This window comes from Caloenas nicobarica, chromosome Z (genome assembly GCF_036013445.1).
Source record: "Caloenas nicobarica isolate bCalNic1 chromosome Z, bCalNic1.hap1, whole genome shotgun sequence".
NCBI lineage: Eukaryota > Metazoa > Chordata > Aves > Columbiformes > Columbidae > Caloenas > Caloenas nicobarica.
In genome coordinates, this window is record NC_088284.1 from 20,982,583 (window position 1) to 21,003,146 (window position 20,564).

At 37.6% G+C, this 20,564-nt stretch overlaps 1 protein-coding gene across 5 annotated transcripts in view; it reads left to right on the plus strand.

The window, feature by feature from the left end:
• The first annotated feature begins 1,974 nt into the window (after nucleotides 1-1,974).
• NIPBL (NIPBL cohesin loading factor) overlaps nucleotides 1,975-20,564 on the plus strand; it is a 155,830-nt gene continuing 137,240 nt past the window's right edge. For 4 of the 5 annotated variants that reach the window (XM_065657826.1, XM_065657830.1, XM_065657829.1 and 1 more), the window contains exon 1: nucleotides 1,975-2,827. The gene's annotated coding sequence lies outside the window, so the exon portion shown is untranslated. Of the gene's footprint in view, nucleotides 2,828-7,815; nucleotides 7,843-20,564 lie in introns of all 5 variants that reach the window. The other variant, XM_065657827.1, reaches the window with a different exon arrangement.

A 20,564-nucleotide genomic window follows, 5' to 3' on the forward strand; every position in this document is an offset into this window, starting at 1 on the left:
AATATACTGAAATACTTCACGTATCCCTTTTTCAGATAATTTCAGACATCATGAGATGAACCCCATGCATACCAAAGTATTTTTTAGGAACATGGTGAACCTGCATTCTGCAATAAATTGTTGTGAGTGGACCTTTGAAGACAAAAGGAATAAACAGAACCACTTGGCAGAATGCAATTGAATAATTTGACCTTTCCTTTTTAAAAGTGGATTGCAGTAATATCTAATGGAATAAGAAATGTTTAATTTCCCTTAAGAAAAAAAAATAATTATTTGCTCATCTGTGTTACACCATCACCTTCTAAACAACTAATGGCTTAAATTAGTTGTTTTATTCTGCAGGTAGTAACATCCTAGTACTCGAGCAAAGTAGCTGTTTCTACAAATTCATTTAGTTGAACAGGATTTTAAAAGCATAAGATGGTCCAGTGACATTCTCACAGGGAAATTTTGACTGAAACAGTAGTCAAATAGGTGTTGTGTCTTACCATGATGTTTGTACTGGCTAAACCATATTTGGCATTTGAAAATGAAAATGTCAGTATTAACATTTTATTTACATACTAAGTCACCAATTAAGAAAATAAAACGTTATATAAATGAATTACTAAAATCACAGAAAGACTCCATCAACATGAATTGGTAACCATCAGTTAGAAATAGATTTCTGGGCCAGCTTTGTCATTTTAGAATCACATTTTCATGTGAATTCTTAGGTGTATATGTCCACATACATACAGGTGGGTGAACTCCAAATAGGTAGTTCATTAAACTTTAGTTTTTTACCAAGAGCAGATAAATATTTTCACTTGAGTTACAGAGCTGCACTGTCTTAAATTAAGCACAAAGACTTATGAACACACTTGATGAACTACACCAATTATTTCCCTTTATTTCAAATGGATAACCTGAAGTTGTAAATGCATAAACAATTATAGGATTGTGACCTTTTATATTAACTTGGAACTAAGGTATACAATGCATTTTTTTCAGAGGCTGGTTCAGCCTGTCTCCATTCAACTTACATAGATACTAGTATGTCCAGTACTGAATTACCGTATTCTCCAGTGCCATCTTCATTTCTGTGCTTTCAAAGAAAAACATACACACTTGTAAAACGAACTTTGATTAATCCAGCATTTCAAATTTAATAGGTGTTTAAGCTTGAGAGAGGCACTTAAATCCGTGTTAGAGCATTATTCAGGAAATCCTAAGACTTGGAAAGATTCAAGTGCATTGGTGTAAGATATGAATCCTTTGTGCAAATAATATCCATCCAGAACTGAAAAGGTGTCTTTACATGCCACAGGGTATTTACAGCTGTGTCCAACTTGCAGCTGAATCCTGAAGTCCACAGACAAGCAAGGCATCCGCAAAAAATCAAAGGATGTTGGTTCGAGTACTGACGGCAAAACGACATGAGTACAAAAATACATAGTTAACTCATTGGATATAAATGCTTCTTCACTATTATCCTGTACTGTGATTATTCACAATTTTACCTGTACGGAGGAACACCAGAAAATCTTTCAGACTAGGACACTCTCCAAACACTCCTTTGCAACCCACAATTAAAATATTTCCAGTAAATCTGGTGGCAGTAGGGAGCATCAGCGTCCAGCAAACGACCCTTCACCTGAACATCACCATTTTCCCCCGTGTTCGTCCAAAAAGGTTGTTTTCAAAAGCCGCTCCAGTTCGGTACATCCACCTGGAAATCCCTCGCCCCGGCAACGCTTTCAGCATCGGGTGTTTCAGCTCCTGCCACACTGCCTCTTTACACCTCGAAGACGGACGTGAGCGGCAACAGTAACTCCAGCCAGTGTCCCAGGGCTGACACATCTCACCGCCGGGACGGAGGGCGGCGGCCGCCTTCGTGGGCTCATTTTAGGGCGCCTTTTTTAGGTCTGCCTTCAGCGACGACCAAAACCCCAAACGTGTGTTTTTTTCAACGCTCACTTCTTCAAAAATCGCTGGCTGCCTTCCTCTCAGCGCAGGCCTAAGCATAAACTCCGCTCTCGTTCCGCACACCAGAAGGTGAAAAGAAAGAGAAACTCGGGCGGCAGCCGGAGGAGTGGGGAGGTGCAGAGGCAGCCACGCCGCGGAGCCTCAGCTGCGCCCGCCGCGGCGAGGCGAGGCGGAGGGAGCCGCTCCAGCTGCGCCGGCTCCGAGAAGCGCAGTGGCGGCGGCGGAAGCGGCGCTGGTGAAGCGAGGGAGCGAGCGAGCGAGGAGGAGGCAGCGGAGGGAAGGGGGAGGCTGTTGGTGTTTGGCGCCGGTGGAGGGAGTCATTCCTGCAGCTGCACTTCCGGTCGGCATTTTGTTCTTAGAGGGAGCGAGAGAGACACACACAGGATCCTTCCCCCTCCTCCTCTCTCCCCTACCCCCCCGCCCGGTACCGACTCACCCTGCCCAGGCTGCCCCCTCCCCCGCCCTCCCGCACTCGCACACACGGAGGGAGCGGCGGCGGCCCCCTGGCAGCGCTGCTTCCCCGGCCACCCCCCTGCTCCCCCGCGGCTCGGAGTGTCTCTCGGAACCGGTTCGGCGCGGCCCGGCCCCGCTCGATGTTGTGAAGGAGGATCAGGGGGAAGGGATTTATCTCGGCCGCTCACCCCCCGGCTCTACATGTTCGCTGCACTGAGGAGGAGACGGAAGAGGAGCCAGCCCCCCTCCCGGCCCGGATTATTGTTGTTATATTATCTCCCCTCCTCCTCCTGCTCCGCGGCGGCGGCGGCGGCCCAGCGGCGGCGGCTCCTCTGAGGAGGGAGGGGGGCGGATTTCTCTCCCCCTCTCTGGGATTCTCGTTGGATTCAGACGCCGATTTGCTCAGGTAATCCCCCCTCCTTGTCTCCCCTTCCCCTCCCTGCCCTCTCCAGCAGCGGGCCGGGCCTCCCAGCCCAGGCGGCCCAGCACTGCCGGGAGCAGAGGGGATTAGCTGTTATCCGGGGTAGAGGGGAATAAGTGGCAACCGGAGGTGTTTATTTCGCAGCCCCTCTTCCTGCTCGCTCGGGTTTGGTGGAGGAGATTGGTTCCTCCCGGGCTGCTGGGAGGCCCAGGCCCGGTGGAGAGCGCAGGCCCGCCGGCCAGCGCCTTTACTCCAGCTCGGGGATTAGAAAGGCGAAGCGGCTTCTCAGTGACAGGCCTCAACCCGGAGAGGAGCAGGAGGAGGAGGAAACAATGCAATTAGCTGCAAATGTGCATGATCCTTTGCCATATTTACAACTTCACCAAGGCAAGGAAGGAAGGTCCCAGCGCAGACAGCTCTCTGAAGTGGGGAAGGAGTAAGTGGAGGAATAAGGGGAGACAATGTAAATACCCAGAACAAAAATACCAGCTCTCTCTGCTGTTGCCTTCTTTTAACCAACTGTGTTCTGAACGTTCAGAAGTTCGAATGCATGCGGATTTTATGATGTGCAGAGGTTTAATCTCTAAATAATATAGCGATTGATTAGTGTGTTAATCACTTAGTATATTTATAGCATAAAACTAGCGATTGTGGATTGATTGACACAACATAGACACCTGCAGACCCAGGAAATACAGATAAGCAAGTATATTGTATCAGGTGCTCCACACGATCTCAGTGTCTATGTGCTGTGTGTGTTACAGGAATATGTACTAAATTCAGAAGAAACACTATTTTATGCTTTTAACAAACAGAAAAAGTGAGGGGGATCGTGTGTATAGTGCCGTGTTTATGACATTTAAGGGACCAAGGTGAAGATGAGATCTTACCCAAAGTACTTGAAAATCAAATGAAATTTAATAAAGTGAAAAGTGAGGAATGCTTAAAAAGTGTCATCCTTTCTTGTCAGGCCATATCACTTTCAGATCCCGAGGTTGTTATTGGCTGTTCATGTCCATGATGTTTGAATATGTAATTAGGTGTCATTTTAACAGGTCAAATGTGTTTTGTAAATGGCGCTTGATTAAGTGTCAGGTCTTTATATGTAAATGGTAGCTAATTTGCAGTAAAGTAAAGCTCCGATTTATGTGTGGCACAGTTGTGAGTGTTACAAAAAATTGAGGCAAATTTAAAGCAGACACCTTGTGAACTAATAAAACTACTGCTATGGAAATTACATAATTTAGGCAAATTTTAAGATACAAAGTTTCATCTTTCGTAAAGAAAGGAAATTTATAAATGGCAAACAAGTATCCACATAACATAAATTTTCCATTTTTCAGCAGGTTTTTAGTGGTTCAGTCAGATATGTTGTAATAATAAATGGTTAATGTATCTAATAGAGTAACTTTCTCGTGTATTGTGTTAGAGTTTTGTTATAAAACTGTGCCATCATGCCTCCTAGTGCCCTGATGCATGTTTAAAAGGGTGAAGTTAATATAGCTGTCACGTAGAAGGCGTGTTTTTGATGCTGTAAATCCGTGTAGTAGTCAGTAGCATGTCCGTGATTTGTATTGGTCAGGGAGCAGTTTGAATTTTAAAAAGCCTCAAGATCCTGCTGAGCCCCAATCCCGGCCTCCCTCCCTCCCACTAATCTCCCATTCCTGTCTTTGTGCTGCCTGGTCCTGTTAGACACTGTTTGCAACAGGGCCTCAGGCCTACGTGCGTGGAGAGGAACCATTTACACTGTCGAAAAAGCAGCTTTTTATTTTTAAACTTTGTGAATTGTAGAGGGAGCCACTAGTTGTCTCTAACTGTCCCTATCTCAGTGTTCAGCAGCAGAATTGCTGTGTTTGTTGTGTTTTCCTTTTTGGTCTGTAGCATGCGTACAGGCCGAGTGTAACTCTGCTTTACAGGAAAGAAAGGACTGTGCAGAACTAGTTGTAGCTCTTGGGTAGTTTTCATCATCAGGAAGCGACATGAGCTCTAGCGATTCTTTTGTCGTCTGTTTCAAACAGGTCCCATTTTAAAAGAAATGGGTTTGTTAACCTAACAGTAACAGACTTTTCTGACTTATTTTTCGTTTAAGGAGGTTTGCTTTAAATATTCCAGATATGAGCGGGAAATAAGCTACTGTAGTTACGTAGTTCCTGTCAAGTTTGTCTTGCCAGGGTTGTGTTTATAGCACTTTTTTCTTTTTAAGTCAGAAAGCATGCAGTTTTCTGGTATGAAAAATAGATGTCTTTATAGAGTGAAATTTTAGATGCTATTTGTGATTTGTAATGAATTTTTTGGTTTTGTTCTTCAGAGCCATATGTGCTTAATCCTTAGTTTCTTGCTTTATCACAGTTTATGTAGTTGTAAATGTCTTTATTTCAGAAAATAAATTTAGTGGACAGATATTTAACTGGGAAATGTTTATAAGATGGCTTATTTTTGGTTCAGGTTGGATTTTTTTTTGGCACATTTAAGTGTGTGTGTGTGTGAAGCAGGACTATGTAATTTTTTTCCTAATGTTAGGAGTTTATATATTGGTCCACTGTTTATCACTGCAGCTAGCTGCTTAAGGAGTAGGTAGTTATTTTATCAATGTTACAGAAATACAAAATTAATTATTCTCAAGATGTTAGTTGTAATAATTATTTCAACTGAAAGAGAAAAATACTTCATTGTTATCTCCTATTTTGTACTTTTGACTATCTTGTACATTTTGAATTTGTTTCCTGTATACAAGTTTTTTTTTTTCCTCTCAACTTCTTAAACATTTTACTTGAAGATATTCCATCAAAAATCTTTTTCTGAGGCCTTTTGCTGTCTTTTAAAGCTGTTTTTATACTTAAAAAAATAAAGACATAGGAACAGGCAAACCAGTAAAATATATATATACACATATATATATTTGAAATGTTTAAATTTTGATTTAGAAGAAACAGAAGGATCAGAGAAGCAAAATTGCATTACTAAAACCATTTGCAGATCCCTGTTCTACGTAGGTGTACAGGTACCCCTGTGTTACCTTCTTGCATGTTTGAAACTCTGTGTATGTTCATATGACTTTTGAAGAAACAGGGCAATAGGTAGTTAATTTGCATGGGATAGAACCAGGTTTTGTTGTTGCTGTGTTTGTATGATGGTTAAGGTAACGAAGCTTTAGTCCTAACTATGTCATGCATATATTCCTATGCAATATAAATAACTATATTTTGAAGGATACTAGATGAAAAAGTCAAACTCTGAATTGATTTGAGCCAGGGATTGATATAAAAAGTTTTCTATTGCAATTTTCTTTGTGTTCCATGGCAGGTGTGATACTTTTATGTCTATATTATATTACAAAGTGTTCAAGTCATTATATTGAATTTGTATTAACATTTACCTTGTAAATATTACACAAGAAGTGTAAAGTTAGTGGATAATTGCTGTAATTAGAAAGAAAAAATATACTATTCTGAATATCTAGACTTAGGAAAGAAATTAAATCTTGAAATTCAGAAATTTTTGCTTTCTAGAAATTATTCTAGAGGAGTGTATAATATTCATGAATGTGTGGACGTTTGACAACAATTACGGGCATACTTAATTGGAAAAACATGAATATTAATAGCTTTAGAATTTGATTTCTGTTATGTATGAGGTGAGTCATCCGGTCTTAGGGTAGCTATTTAGTGTCACAAAATACATCACTAGAAATATTTAACATTTGAAAAATTGGCCATGTCAATATGATACTGCTTATTTTCAATCTTGCTTTCCATATGCCTTTAGTAGAAGTAGTACAGGCTAGGTTAGCTTCTGACTTTGAATCAGCAGTAATGAACACTTCTTTGCACAGAGATACCTACAAGGAAATGCTTGAAATTGTTAATACCTGTGTATTACTGCAGTAATGATCCTTTTTAATAATCAAAAAAGGAAGTCCTCTTGAAATGACAATTGTTAAAGGCTTGCATGCTAAACATCTCTAGTATAATTCATCTGTATTTGTGTTTTTATTTTCTTAGTGTTACCAGCATACTTCTTAGGAGGTGATCCTGACCCTCAAAGTATGTGTAAGAGAAGTGCTTTATATTGACATCTGCTGCACCCCAGCAGTGATGAAGTTTTGTTTGAGGAGATTGTGCAGGACATACGATTTGTGTCTGACTTTCTGTCCCTACTGTTCATTATGGAAAAATCTCACTAGCAAAAGGGAATGGAGAAAGGATTTTAGCCCAAATGTATGTAGAAACTAAAAGGAATTCCAGTCAAATCAAACATGGTGGTTGATACTGTACTTGAAGGTGACTACTTGGTTTATGCAAATAACTTTGGGAAAAAAAAAAAAAGAAAACAAACACTGAAGACCATTATTTCATGTTAGCAAAAATTCTAGAGAAGTTTATGGCCTCTAGTATTTGTATCTGTTGTTTTTAAATGGTTTCACAATCAGAGATCTCAAAATTCTTTATGTAAGTAGGTATTTTACATTTTCACATTATTACTGTGGTTTGATTTGAAGTGCTTTGTTTTTTGTACCAGTGTGTAAGTGTAGATGTGCAATGCATTTTAGAGCAGCAGTGTTAAAAAACGCTAGGCTGTAAAGCAAGGGACTCAGATAAAGAAACAGCAGACTAAGATTACAGAAACAAACATAATCCAGCCCCCTTCTCCATATGATGGGCCTTTAACTACATCATTGTCATCCCCTTTACTGTCACAGCCCCAATTCAATGCCTCATACAGTGCATGGGAAATGCCAGCTGACTGGTATACTGTTATAACCTAGTCTCTATATATTTTTTTTCTTTGCCATTCAATGTGCAGCCTGCTGCCTTATTAGCTGCTGTAATCATCCAAATCTTTCATGAATGCTGAAGTGTTTTCATCTGTTAATTTGTAGGAATGATCTCAAAATAAATATATAAATATCTGCATTTCATAAACACTGGAGAGTTGTTTTTGCACATCTGTAAAATATTGTTTCCATTTTACAGATGGAAGACTGAAACAGAGTCAAAACAGTGAGTTTTAAAAGTGTTTATAAATCTTGTGTAATTTGACATCCTTTATTCTTCAGAATTTTAGAATTACTTTACCGCACTTAGTAAGTTCATAGCATTGTTTTCTTTGAGTTTATTTTTGGTTGTGAGTGCCCTGCATTTCAACATATCAAGGTCATTGTTTCTCATGCTGGATCCCTGAGAAGTACAGAATGGTGTTTTTGCTGATGGCCTTAAACTTCTATTAAGTTTCAACAGCCTTGATCATGCCAGCAGCTGGAAAAGAATAGATTTCTTGTCCTGAAAAATTAAAAAGAATTACTCACCATACTGTGAAGAACCCAAAATCTGTTAAAGTTTATCAGAAAGAACAGGGCCAACAACTAGATGATAACCCAAGTCCCACAAGTGATTAGATGATTTGCCTGCAATATAGGAGACATTGGAGAGATTCAAAATGTTACTCAACTTCCAGCAGGAACTAGCAGCTCTGGAGGGTATCCTCAGCAGTGGTTATTGGCTGCTAGGGATAAAACTCAGCCTATTAAACTGATAATTGTTGCAGCCTGATGTAAACTGGTTGAATGGAAACCTCTGCAGCTTAGTGGTCAGACCATTTCATTGCAATGTCAGGCAATTGTCCAGCTGCTATACGGCTCTGTTAGGAAAGCAAGACTGTTCTGAGGTGTAGCAAGCGTATTCCTAGCCAGAGCATTGCTTTTGGGATGTAGGAAGTCCTGGTCCAAATGCCTACTCAGTGTCAGGCAGAGAAGTTCTTGAGCTTTTTTTCCCCCCATATGGCTTTTTATGTCATATGCTCTGGGTGTGGCCCAGAGGCTGTTAGTATATTATAGAACAGGTAGATTAAGTAGTGTTCAGTCTTTTTTCCTTTGTTTTTATTTCTTTCTTTAGTTATGATGGGAGTTTTCTGTGAAAATAAGTTGTTGGATTTCTGTTGTTGTTTTGTTATGGGTTTTTTAGATTTGATTTTTATAAATTGCAGTTTCCAGCAAAAGATCTGTTGGATGGGAAACTGTTTTAAATCAACTGGATTTATTAACTATGTTTTATTTGAAGTGCTTAGTAAAAAAGTGTAATGTTCCATAGACAACATCTCCTTTTAATAATTTGTTTCATGACATAATATGTCATGTGGCATACATGAGGCATAGATCCTGTGAATAACAAAAAAACAGTGTATGATAATTTAATGATTGACTATCATAATACACAAGAGACTGAATTGTAGGTGTAAGCAACCATAATTGTGACAGTTCTTAATACTTTAATGCATGGTTTTATAGTACTAACCTTTTTTTTCTCTCTTTTTGTTTTTAATATGACATAATTCATCAGGCTTCTTGATTGTGAACGTGTGTCTGTGATAGTGTAACCCCTATCTTTGTTCTAACAATCTTTCCTTTATGTTGACTAGGTATTCAGAATGAGGTTACAAATATTTCTTGTCTGAAATTTTATTTTCAAGTCTTAGGTTTTAATAGAGGCCTTCTATGCACGTTATTTTCCATTCAGATATGTTGCTTTCTGTTTTTCTTCAGCTGTTCTTTCTGGATATTAAGGGTGGGAGGGAAAATTTCAAGAGACCTCATCAGATGCTACATACAGCAGCTACCTTAGCGCCTGTAGAAAAAGTGATCTGGAATCTGCTTTTTGTAGTCTAAAAGCTGGGAAAATTTCAGTAAGACTCTAATAATGATGAGAACTCATGTGGAGTGCTTTGTGGAGATGTAAAATCAGTTTAACTTATTTTTTTAAAATAAAATTTATTCTTGTTTTCCTGAAAGAAAAGTTAAAAATCTGCCTGATGATTGATTTGTTAAATTTCTAGTTCAAACTAAGGAGATATGATTGCTTTTTTCTACCTGGATGCTAGGTTTTATTTCTTTCTTTTTTTTTTTTTTTTTTTCCCCCTCTCTATTTTAAATAATGAGAAATGGATTTTTCTTCTACTAGCATGCTCAGTGGTGATTGGTTCTTCCTGGCAGTTTCCTTAAAAACTCATGTTGAGACATAACCTGTAACACAGAAAAATGTCAGTGTATCCTATTTAAATTTGGCAGTTACAAGGAATCGAAACATTGCTTAACAGAGTTACTAGCTGACTTGAAGAATGCATGTTGCTCCCTTCTTGTTTTGTACAGGTAGGGTGGGTAGTGACTCCTCTTAGTTTCCTGATACTTAACTGTTTAAAGGTACTGATTTTACTTCTGACTTTACTCAACTTCAGTCATTTGGGCTGAAATTTTCCATGCTGGGTGACTGTCCTTTGACTGACTTTATTAAAAAAGCTTAAAGCCCAAATAGTTCACTGGCTCCTAAGGGTCATGCTAGAGGGGAAAAAAAAAAAGTTATTACTGACCTTTTATTCAAGTAATTTGAACACTCCCATTCTTTGGGAAAGGAATTAAAAATTTGAGGCTGAGGTGACTTTTTGCATTAGGGATGTGTGTTTTGTTGCCATTTGAAAACCTGTCCAAAAACTGAGAAAGTTACTAGTGTCTGAAAAACTAGCTGACTTCTCTGATTGTAGGCATTAATGTTGAAAAATTTGGTATGCATTATAGGACTTTCTTAATAAGTACAGTTCTAAGCAGTGAGATGTGGTACAGATTCATGGTTTTCTGGTGTCCATTCCCTGCTTATCCATAGTGCTGATTTGTTTGAATGTGGAAAGGACGAGAACTGAGGTTGCAGATGGCTGGAAGGGTGAACACATGGAGAAGAGTGGTGGACTGAAACCAGACTCACACAGAATGGGGAAGGAATGGAAGTTTCAGGGGCAGGAAGTGGTGGGAGGGTAGGAGCTTTGAGTTCCTAAGGAAGTAATGGCTAAACCGAGAGGACTGGATAATGGAGATGGTGGGGCAGATGCAAGTATCCTTAGCAAAGATACAGGAAGAGCTGTGAAACAGCCTTCACAAGCAGCCAAGAGAGAAGGGTGCTCTGGAAATGGATGTATGGTCAAGGGAAGCACTTCAGGGATAGGAATGGACGGGAAGTGTGTACTGAGAGAGGCCAGAAAGGGGAAGAAGAACAAATTGCCGGACAAGCTAAAAGTACAAAACAAGGATTGGTGGGGCAAAAAAGCATCATTTCACACACAGGAATTCAGTGTTTGATTTGTCTCTTCTTTTTTTTTGTTAAACTGAGCAAATCACGTAGCAAAACAAACAAAAAAAGCTCAGAAATGTGAAGTACATCTTGTAAGTGCAAACAACAGGGAATTCTGTAGCTCAGATTACCTGTGTAGTCTGCATTTGGCATCTTTGTGTATGCATTGTGGTAGTCTTTAATTCCGTTATAACTTTCTTTTTTTCCTTACAGTAGGTTGCCTGTTTCACTGACTGTGTGGAATGAATGTAGCCTCCTTAATGGAGTGTTTGGTTTTTGGTTTTTTGGTGTTTTTTTTTTTCTTTTTTTTCTTTTTTTTTCTTTTTTCCCCCCCTATTTTTTTTTTAAATTAAACCCCAAACAGGTTATATTAATGCCTCCTAGTAGTGGCCTTAGATATTGTTAATCCTGCCTTGGGGAAAGGGCTGGACTATTGAGATTCCTTCCAATATTGTCTTTTATGAGTAAGTGTTTTTATTTCTTTGGTGTTTGATGTGTAGTGCTTTGCCTTAATCATGTCACATCGTTAAGCCCTGCTCCAGAGATAGAGTTCTTAATTTCTTCACGGGCTTTTCTGTGACATGTATTGTAATATCGGAACGTCTCACGAATATTTACTTTTTAAATGCATTTTTGAGGAGAGTATGTAATCATGCAAGTTGGGAAATTGAGATATAAAAGTTGGTCTTTATAACTTTGGAAGTCTTAACTGGAGCAACTGTAGGACCTAATTTTTGAATTAACTTGAATTTTTCTGCATCGTAACGTGTGTGATAATATTAGAACAGATGTTGTTAATTTTGGTTACAAATATGATTAATCAGTGCTTTTTCAAATTGAGCTTCAGAGCATGCAGGAAAAAAAGGAATACAGAAATGTTTACCATTAGTAATAAAAGTAGAATGAGTTTCTCAAGAGTGGCATCTTTCTGTTTGTGCTATCTGATCTGTAGCCTCCTTCCCTTCATACTTCTCTTTCATTTTTACTTGAAGAGTCATGTATGCAACAGACCTTTACAGCCATATTAATAGCCTCTGATTCAGTTCCAGAGCAGATCCCTTCTGTAAGATGAGTGAAGATTTGGCCTGGGGGTGGGATGGGAATGTTACACAATTATATAATTCAAGGACTGTGTCAGAATTCTTGCATGCAAGTGGCATTTACTAACTTTTGATTGACTTTGTAAATGTGATATTTCAGCCTAGTGGTGTAGGATTTCCTGGTAGAAGTGTAGAAAGCTTTGAGGTGATACACAGAAAAAGTAATGTTTGGGTATTTTTTGATGTCAGCTTTTCTGAGTTGAATGTTCTGTTTTAGAGGTGATTTTAAAGTCAGATCTTCAGCATTTTTAATTATATAAATTTTAACATACAGAAATGCGTTTAGTAGAGTAGCTCTTAAAGCATTGCCTTGTAAACCGGCTGTCACAGTGCAGTAAGTAGAACTTTTAATTTTGGTTACTGTATCGTAGAAAGGAATTTCAGTAAGATCAAAAAGGGACTTTTTGTTTGTGATACTGCTGATGAACAGGTCAGCCCTTGAGTGTCAATCAAAAGTTTGAGATGTGTCAATGTCCAAAATGGAAATCCAACTCCTGTGGTGCTGAGTAAGGAATCCATATTGGTTAGTCAGTAGAAAACATGGAAGAGACTTTTACCTCCTGAAAGAGAGTTAAAATACATTTATTTTATAATCATATTCTCTCTTTCACGCTTTTTTCCCTGGTCTAATTAATTTTCTTTGCACTGTGAGGTACTACTCCTTCAACAAGAGAAGGGTATGCTTGCTACCCCATAAAATCTTAGAGCCAGTCAAAGACTCTAATGAATAGTGACAGGTGTGTGTTTGAACCTCCTACTACTGAGGATGATTTTACAATCTGTGTGTCTGATATCCTGAGCAAGTAATCTTCCTCTGTTCTGCAGAGATTTGGAGTAAAGGGGTGGAGTCGGTGGCTAGTATGAAGTGCGAACTAATCAGTTTTGTGTATTAGCCTTGTTCAAAGCATGTGTATAACTGGATGTTCCTGTTCTGGAGATATTGCCCGGGCTTAGGTGTAAAACAGGCGTTGAGCTGCTTAGTTCTGCAAAAGTAGAGGCAGTTCTGACAAGCATGGAACCAAAGCTGTAGGTGAACTTTTCTGGTGATAATTTAGGTGACTAATGCTTAGAGCGTTTTAGTAACACACTGTGCACTCTAGGGTCACTGTTATAAAAGATTATTTAGAGTTATGGCTCTGCGTATTTACTCACTGGAGTAATTCTCTCTGGTTCTGTCTAGCATGATGTAAAGTTTAGTCATGTTATTTACAGAAATAGATCATTTATTTTTACCATGGAAAATATCATTAAAATATTTGAGGAATTGCAATAAAAATGGTATAGTTTAAAAACCATTCTGTCTGTAATTCTCTATCATTATGTGAACAAACCATAATAATACTGGAAGGTAAACATTATCAGTTTTCACATTGCACTGTAATCTTAGCCTGCAACCTAGAGCAAGTATAATGAAAGCTACTTATTTAATTTAGTGTCATGTTAAATGGTTATATTCAGTTAGTAGACTTCAGAATAGGAATTATCTTTTTTTTTTCTGTAAATGTTTACATTTATTCTTGACAAATCGTTTTTCTAGGCTTGAAGTAGACACGTGATGTCATGGGATTAAGCAAATTCTTAATCACATCTTGATAAATAATTAACCAATGGAGTCTTACGAAAAGCTCTGTAAATGAACTTCTAAGGATTCACCATAACTTGTTAAGTTCTGATAATTTCAACTTATTGCATACTCAGCTACGGTGAATGTTCAATTGTGTGTATGTAGCCTGTGGCAGTTGCATGTAACTTGATTTAATTTAACCTTGTTTGGTTGGTGGCTATGGAAGCTGAATTAGTTTGCATTTTTCATGGGCTAAGTGTATATTCACAATTATTGAAAGTCAGCTGATGCACAGTAACTTGAGAGTCTGGGCTAATCAACTTGCCCAAATGTAGATGACACTCTGTGTAACTGTATGAATTTTGGGGGAGAACAGTATTTTTCTCAAACAAAACTGTTGAAGGTCTCCTACACCTCCTGACAGAGGTGTAAATTTTAACAAGTGTTTTGGGAAGGATAGTAAAAATGGGTTAAACATCTCATTGTAAAATACACTAATTTTGAAACCCTGTTTGAAGAGATCATAAAGCTTGTTGTAGATATAAGCAGATAACTATTTTAAACAAGAACAGAAAAACTTCCTCAGTTTTATGATGATGAAGCTTACATGCTTATGCTATTTTGTGATGAAAAGTGAACAAAAATTAGAAGATAGATGTACTTTAGTTTTAAAGGTAACTCTATAGAAATAGCGTCAGTTGTCAAAGACATTAAAGTTGCTGTACAGAACTTAGAGGTTTTACTAGTAAAATGATACTAACCTTGATAGAAAGAATTCAGTTAATTTCATGTCTATGATTATGACAAATAAATATTCTGTAAATCAAGTTACATACAGATTCATTAATGGGGTTGTGTGCCAAATAATGCTTTAAAATGATATTTCTGTGAATGGATTGCCTTCAGTAGGTTTCCACAGATATAACTACTTAAAATTGATAGATATTAACATATTTACTTCCTGAAATAAGTTAGAATTTTAGTTGGACTTTAAAAAGCTAAGTCCTTAGATGTTAGGATATTCATCTACAGTAAAATACTTGTTTACTGAACTCTGTGTTTATAGTAGTAAATAGTCTTGGTGCACACAAGACTGCTTAAGAAGCATTCTTGTTTTTCTTTAATTATAATTGTTTTGTAGATTAGATTTACCCCATTAAGACCAACAATAGATTTAATGATTCTCTCATAGTTACTTAGTATTGTTCTGTGGTTAATTTGGATTTTGTCATAATCATTGTTAAGCATTTTAGGAATCTTTGTAAGTTAAAGGTGGTTTGTGTTTTGGGGGGATGGGCTGGGAGAGGGTTGTGGCCTGGAGTGCTTATTGCCAAGATGTAGTGTTAGGCTCCCACTTGTTGTGATTTGTTTGCAATAACTGTCTGAACTTTGAACGTAGTTTGGTAAAGTCAACACTCACGTAGCTTACTAACATACTCATCAGTGGTATGTTAAGGTAGATGTTGATTAACTTCAGGTAACTTGAAAGATTTTTTTTTTTCTATAAACACCTGTGGAAAAATTTTAAATATAGGATTGGGTAATAACTCAGATACTTGTCCACTGAAAATGACAGAGTCATATTTTAAAATTTGCCTTAAATTTTTTCAGAAATAAGAAATAACTACTTGACAGCCAGTGTCGTAGAAGATCTAGATTGGAAGAGGATGTTTACTATGTGTAAACTTCAGGAATAATTAGCAGTGAGAGGGAGCTAAAGTTTCCTTGTAATATGAACCTGGAAAACACAAATGTAAAGGAATATTTGATTATGTGAGATAGCAGTTTAGTACTATACAGAATACTGCTGTCAGTGTAAGTTTGTGTCTCAAACACAAATATTATCATGTGTGCCAAAGCATGTGGACAATAATGTCAGACATGTGGTGTGGAAAGGCCACTTAGGGTACTGCAAGCTCAAATTTATGGTCTCAAATGGCAACTGTTAAAGAGAAAAAAGTATTATGAATTGAGATGTGTCCCTGGGTCCTCTGAGTTTGATGTGAAGGGTTATTTTTTTTGTGGAGGTAAACTGACTGTTGTTACAGGAAAGATGTTTTCCTTGTTGCTGCTGCTTAGCTGCTCTCCTCTCAGTTGTATATTTTATCACAGAGGTGGGTGGTAAGTTGGTGGTTACACTACTGGAAGAGAGCACAAAAACTCTGTAGTTTGATGGCCTGGATGAATAGTTAGCAAAGGGCAGTGTCCCTACCTGTATAGATGCCTTGACATCTGATGTAAAAAGAAAAAATTGAGAATTAGCTACTCCTTATTACTACTTGAGTGTGTATGTTGGTTTTGATTCAAGTTTAAGGTAGTTGAGGCCCGATCCATTTCAGCCACTTCTGGTTTCTGTTTAAATGGTGTGTGAATGAAACTAGAAGGGTATCATGCTTCATTTTTAATGCTTCTGTATTGCCAGAATATTCTCATAATGATATGTAGCCTCTGGGTCTCCTTTGTGCTAAAGCAATTTCCAGTTTATTTCTTCAATAGCAAAGCTGCAGAGAACTGAGAATCTTCTCCAAAATGAGCCTGTGACTTGTGAAATAATGATAATGTTTCACACTAGAAAGACTGAGCTACCTCTCTGAAAGGATGGGTGTTATCACCTGCATCTCAAGGAATACTGCAAAGATCAGCTTTAGTTTTCTCTCATAGGTGTTGCCCTACAAATCTATGTTTATAGTAGTGCTGTGGTTTACATCTTACTTTGTATGTACTGATTTTCAGTCATCAGTGAATGATGGTAGGCAAACAGCTATAACTGTATTTTTCTTATAATGGTAGCACACTTCTCGTAGGTTAGTTTTACATGTTTAGTCTTTAAGTAATTAAAAAAGATATAGCGATGATAATCCAATTTCACTGGGTTTTATGTGTTTTCAACATTGGTAAAACTCTTTGTGATGCTTCAAATATAACTTAACTTGGATTTAAAAATCTGTCCCCTTACTAGAACTTGGAAATTGTTGCAGTTGAACAAGTTATGAAAATAAGGTGCTCGGCATGCAATTGTGTAAATTATATTAAAACGTTAAGCAAGACTGAGTCATCTAGTCTTCAGTTTATTTATTAATTTGATTTATCTGAATGGTTAGTTGTGCTTGTTCATGTATCTGTAGCATATGGGGTACAGTTCACCTTTGCCTCAGCAACAGCGGGGACAATAGTGCTGTCTGAATTCTGTTTTAGAAAGGTTTGTATTAAAACCTCAGAGAAACAGAGGGCTATAATTAATCTTCCTTTCCACAGTAGTGAATTTTGAATCCTTAAGAAGATGGTTGTCATTTGGAGTGAAGAATAAAACACACAGAAGATAAGCAGGACACCTGCGGGTTGGATATAGGCAGAGATGGAAGGATTCAGTGTGGATTGTCTTGGCATGATTCTATGAGGGCTAATCTAACCTTCATGGAACAGTTCTTGGGCTTTCTCCATATGCACATAACGTAGCTTTGCAGTTTGGTCAGTAACTCGGAGCTGTCTTGCTGGCCTAAGATGTGCTTCTCTTTTATTTTAGTGTATCAGTTTGGAATTTAAAGATGTATTTATAGAATGCACATGGATTTTTATTTAATCAGTGAAATGGTACCTGCAACTCATAAGGTTCATGAATGTGAAAATGCAGTTTTTGCTGTTTCAGTCACTAATTGGTGAACCACTTTCTCATATTAGAAGGTGTGACTTACATAAATTGTGAAAAAAATATTTGTCATATTAAATGAATAGAGAAGTAGCAACAGTGCATTTATCCTCTTTGAGATTTTACCAGTCAGTTCTTTGAAGAAGTAATACTAAGAGCACTTCTTTCTTTTACTATGTGGGGGTTCTGCCATGTTTTTTATTTGTCAGCCTCATTACCTCCTTGCTTTTGTGAGTGAGCTTGTGTATATGACATAATTAGAATATGCTTTCTGGAAGGGCCACTTGTATACTTCAGTAATTGAAATTGGAAACAGGCTTAACTAAACCAAAGCAAGCTGCTCTTATACTGATACTTAGATTTTTGCATTTCTTTGGTGTTAGTTTATATATCCTACTTTTTAAAACGTGCAATCCTTTTTTTAATAGTGAAAGCTTGCTCATCTGTTGCCCTTCCCACCATCCCCCTATTTACAAATTGGCTGTTTAATCACTAACTCTCTGTAAGCCAGTGAAGATGCCAAATAATGGAAAACTGCTCTGGGGCTAAGGGAAAATAGAAATCTACCTGGTCCTGTCTTACTTTGGAGCATTGGCAGAAGAGGTTAGTTAGGTGGAGTATGAATAAGACTGACTTTCTCTGGTTTGTTCGTTACAACAGATTTGCAAATGAGAGCTTTGCAAGTGTGTCCTGTAAACAGGATGGAAAGGGTTTAGTCCCTTTCTCACTTTGCAAAATATGAACAGACATATTTTGGTTTGGGTGAATTTGGACAGGTTTGTAGGAGAAAATTTGATTTATGAGGGAGTATGCTTGTTGATCTGGAATAAATTAATAATTTGTTTTACAGTATTTCAGTGTTTGATTAAAAGTATTTATACATGATTTAGGAATAGTGACTTTCAGAGTATGTTACTACAATAGATCCTGAGAAATGTTTTGGCTGATTGGGAGATGTTAATGACTTAAAAATTTCAGTATAATAGAACAGATGAATCTGCATGGATCTTATTTCCTTTGCTTTTGGGGAAATACAGATTTAGCATACATGAATATGTTGTCTTTTTTGCTTACTTGTGTTTAGTTTTAGAAAGAATGTGAACTAGTGTGAACTTTCTGTATGGTGTGTTGTACAGTTTTTGATGGCACTCTACTCCAAAGCAAAATATAAACAATATGTGGCATCTCTGATCAAATTTCTGGAAAAGTGATGTCAGTAAAAAGATTGACATTTGAAAACAGCAGAGTGATATTTGTGGGAAAATATCAAAGTGTACTAAACCTTAAATCAGAATGTAACTGAAGTGTTTTATTTTACAAATACTGAAATGGTAGAAAGGTGAAACACCTTAGTTCTGTTGTTTTAGAATAAAGTCTATTTAAGTGGAAAGATTTTCTAATTATGTCCAATTTGACAAATGACAGTTTTCAGTGAAACATTCTGATTTTAAAGAACTCTCACTCAGTTTAACGGGCAGCTGTCTGGGAGAGAGGATCTGCATAAATCTTTTCTCTCTAGTAACTACTGGTGAGGGAAGTGGGATTTTCACCAGTGTCTCTCGTCTGTAGTTTATATATAGGGGTCTTATATATGCATATATATATGTGTGTAATTACAGAGAATATATATATATATGTAATCTGAATAATGTTCTTAAACTTCTGGCTATCAAATGATTTCTCTTTTTGTACATATATAAGATAGTAACATAAGGTCTCTTCCAAAGCTTGCATATGCTTCTTGCTTTTACTGTTGTTTTTGAGATCCCGAGTGGTTGATGGTGCTCGATGGAGGCAATCTCAAAGATTCTCTCCGTTTCTATAGCCAAAGACTGACTTAAAATACTTGTTCATATTTTCTCAGAATTACCAGGGACTGGAACATGTGGGCTGAAACTAATAAAAGTGAGAGAGACCTTTCTTAGGTGAGCTATGCAATAAAGTTGCTTTTCAAGGGGAATTAAAACCACCAAGTGTTACAAGTTTAAGAATTAACTCAAAAAAAAAAAAAACAAACCAACTTTTGGATAAGAAGGGTGTTTTCCTTCATGTTGGGCATTAGCTAATGTGGGTTCTATTCTTAACTGAACTCTGTTGCTTGTGGAACCGTATCTGATTATGAATAATATAAAGACTGACGTGGACTGTGATTCTTACTGCTCAAGAAAGACAATAGTAGAACAAAATATTGCCCCTGAAAATGTCAGTGTTAAAAATGCAAAGTACATTCAGTAACAGCAAAATACTGGAAGCAATTCTTAAAACATTGCTCTCATGAGCCAGTTTTTTTGCTTCTCTGATTTTTTGATATCCTTGTTTTTTAAATCCTTTTCAAGTTTACCCCTACAAAGATCTCCATATGACCAAGGGATTGCAGAAACCATTCTCTTGCATAGGTATTGCAAAACTTTGAGTGACCTAAGTTAGTTTCTACAGGTCAGTTAATACCTCAGCAGGTTCCAATCCATACAGAAGGCTGAAGTATACCTCTCCCATGATACGAGAGTAGTAAAATAACAGCAGTACACTGGTGGTCACTTTTTTTAAATGACTTCTCTTTTCCCTGTGGTGTGTCTTGTGAACAGTACAACATAAATACATACCATGAATGCCTACCTTAGCACAAAGTACAGTAACAGCATCAAACTGAGGCAAACTGTTTTCTTTAGCTTTCCTCTCTATTCAGTGGACAGCCAGACCTCCGACTCCAATTATTTTTCGTATTTTAATATTACAACTTTCAAATTACCCATGCTGTGTTCAAAATTATCCCTTTGTGATCAAGAGAAAGAAAAGCAGCAAAACCAAACCATGTCAGAAGTTACAGATTTTGGAAGTCCTTGTTCTCAGTAAATTTGATCATACGTTTAATTTTGTGATGGTAATTTCCAAAAAGTTGGAAAGGGGAGAGAGTTACAAGGATGATGTCATTGTACAGGCCGTATTCCTGGTTCGCAGAATTCAAGCATAAGGCTTCTTTGCTAAAGACTGAAAATAACTACCTACAGTTTAATGGGCAAGTGCCTCTCCCTGCCCACTACATTTTATATTGATCACGCATCTTTGCCTACCACCTTCTAAAACTCAGACAACTTTCTGCTCCTTGACAGGCCACTGAACAAGTCTGTAGGACCCATACATATTTCTGAGAAATATTGCTGCTCAAGCCCAGGCTTCACTTGCCTCATTATAGAAGTGCTACGTATTTACTAGTGCTATTATTTGCGAATCATAAATCTTCTTGGGTCATTAAGCTTTTTGAAGAGGATTACCTGACAGGGATGGAAGCATTGCTAAAATA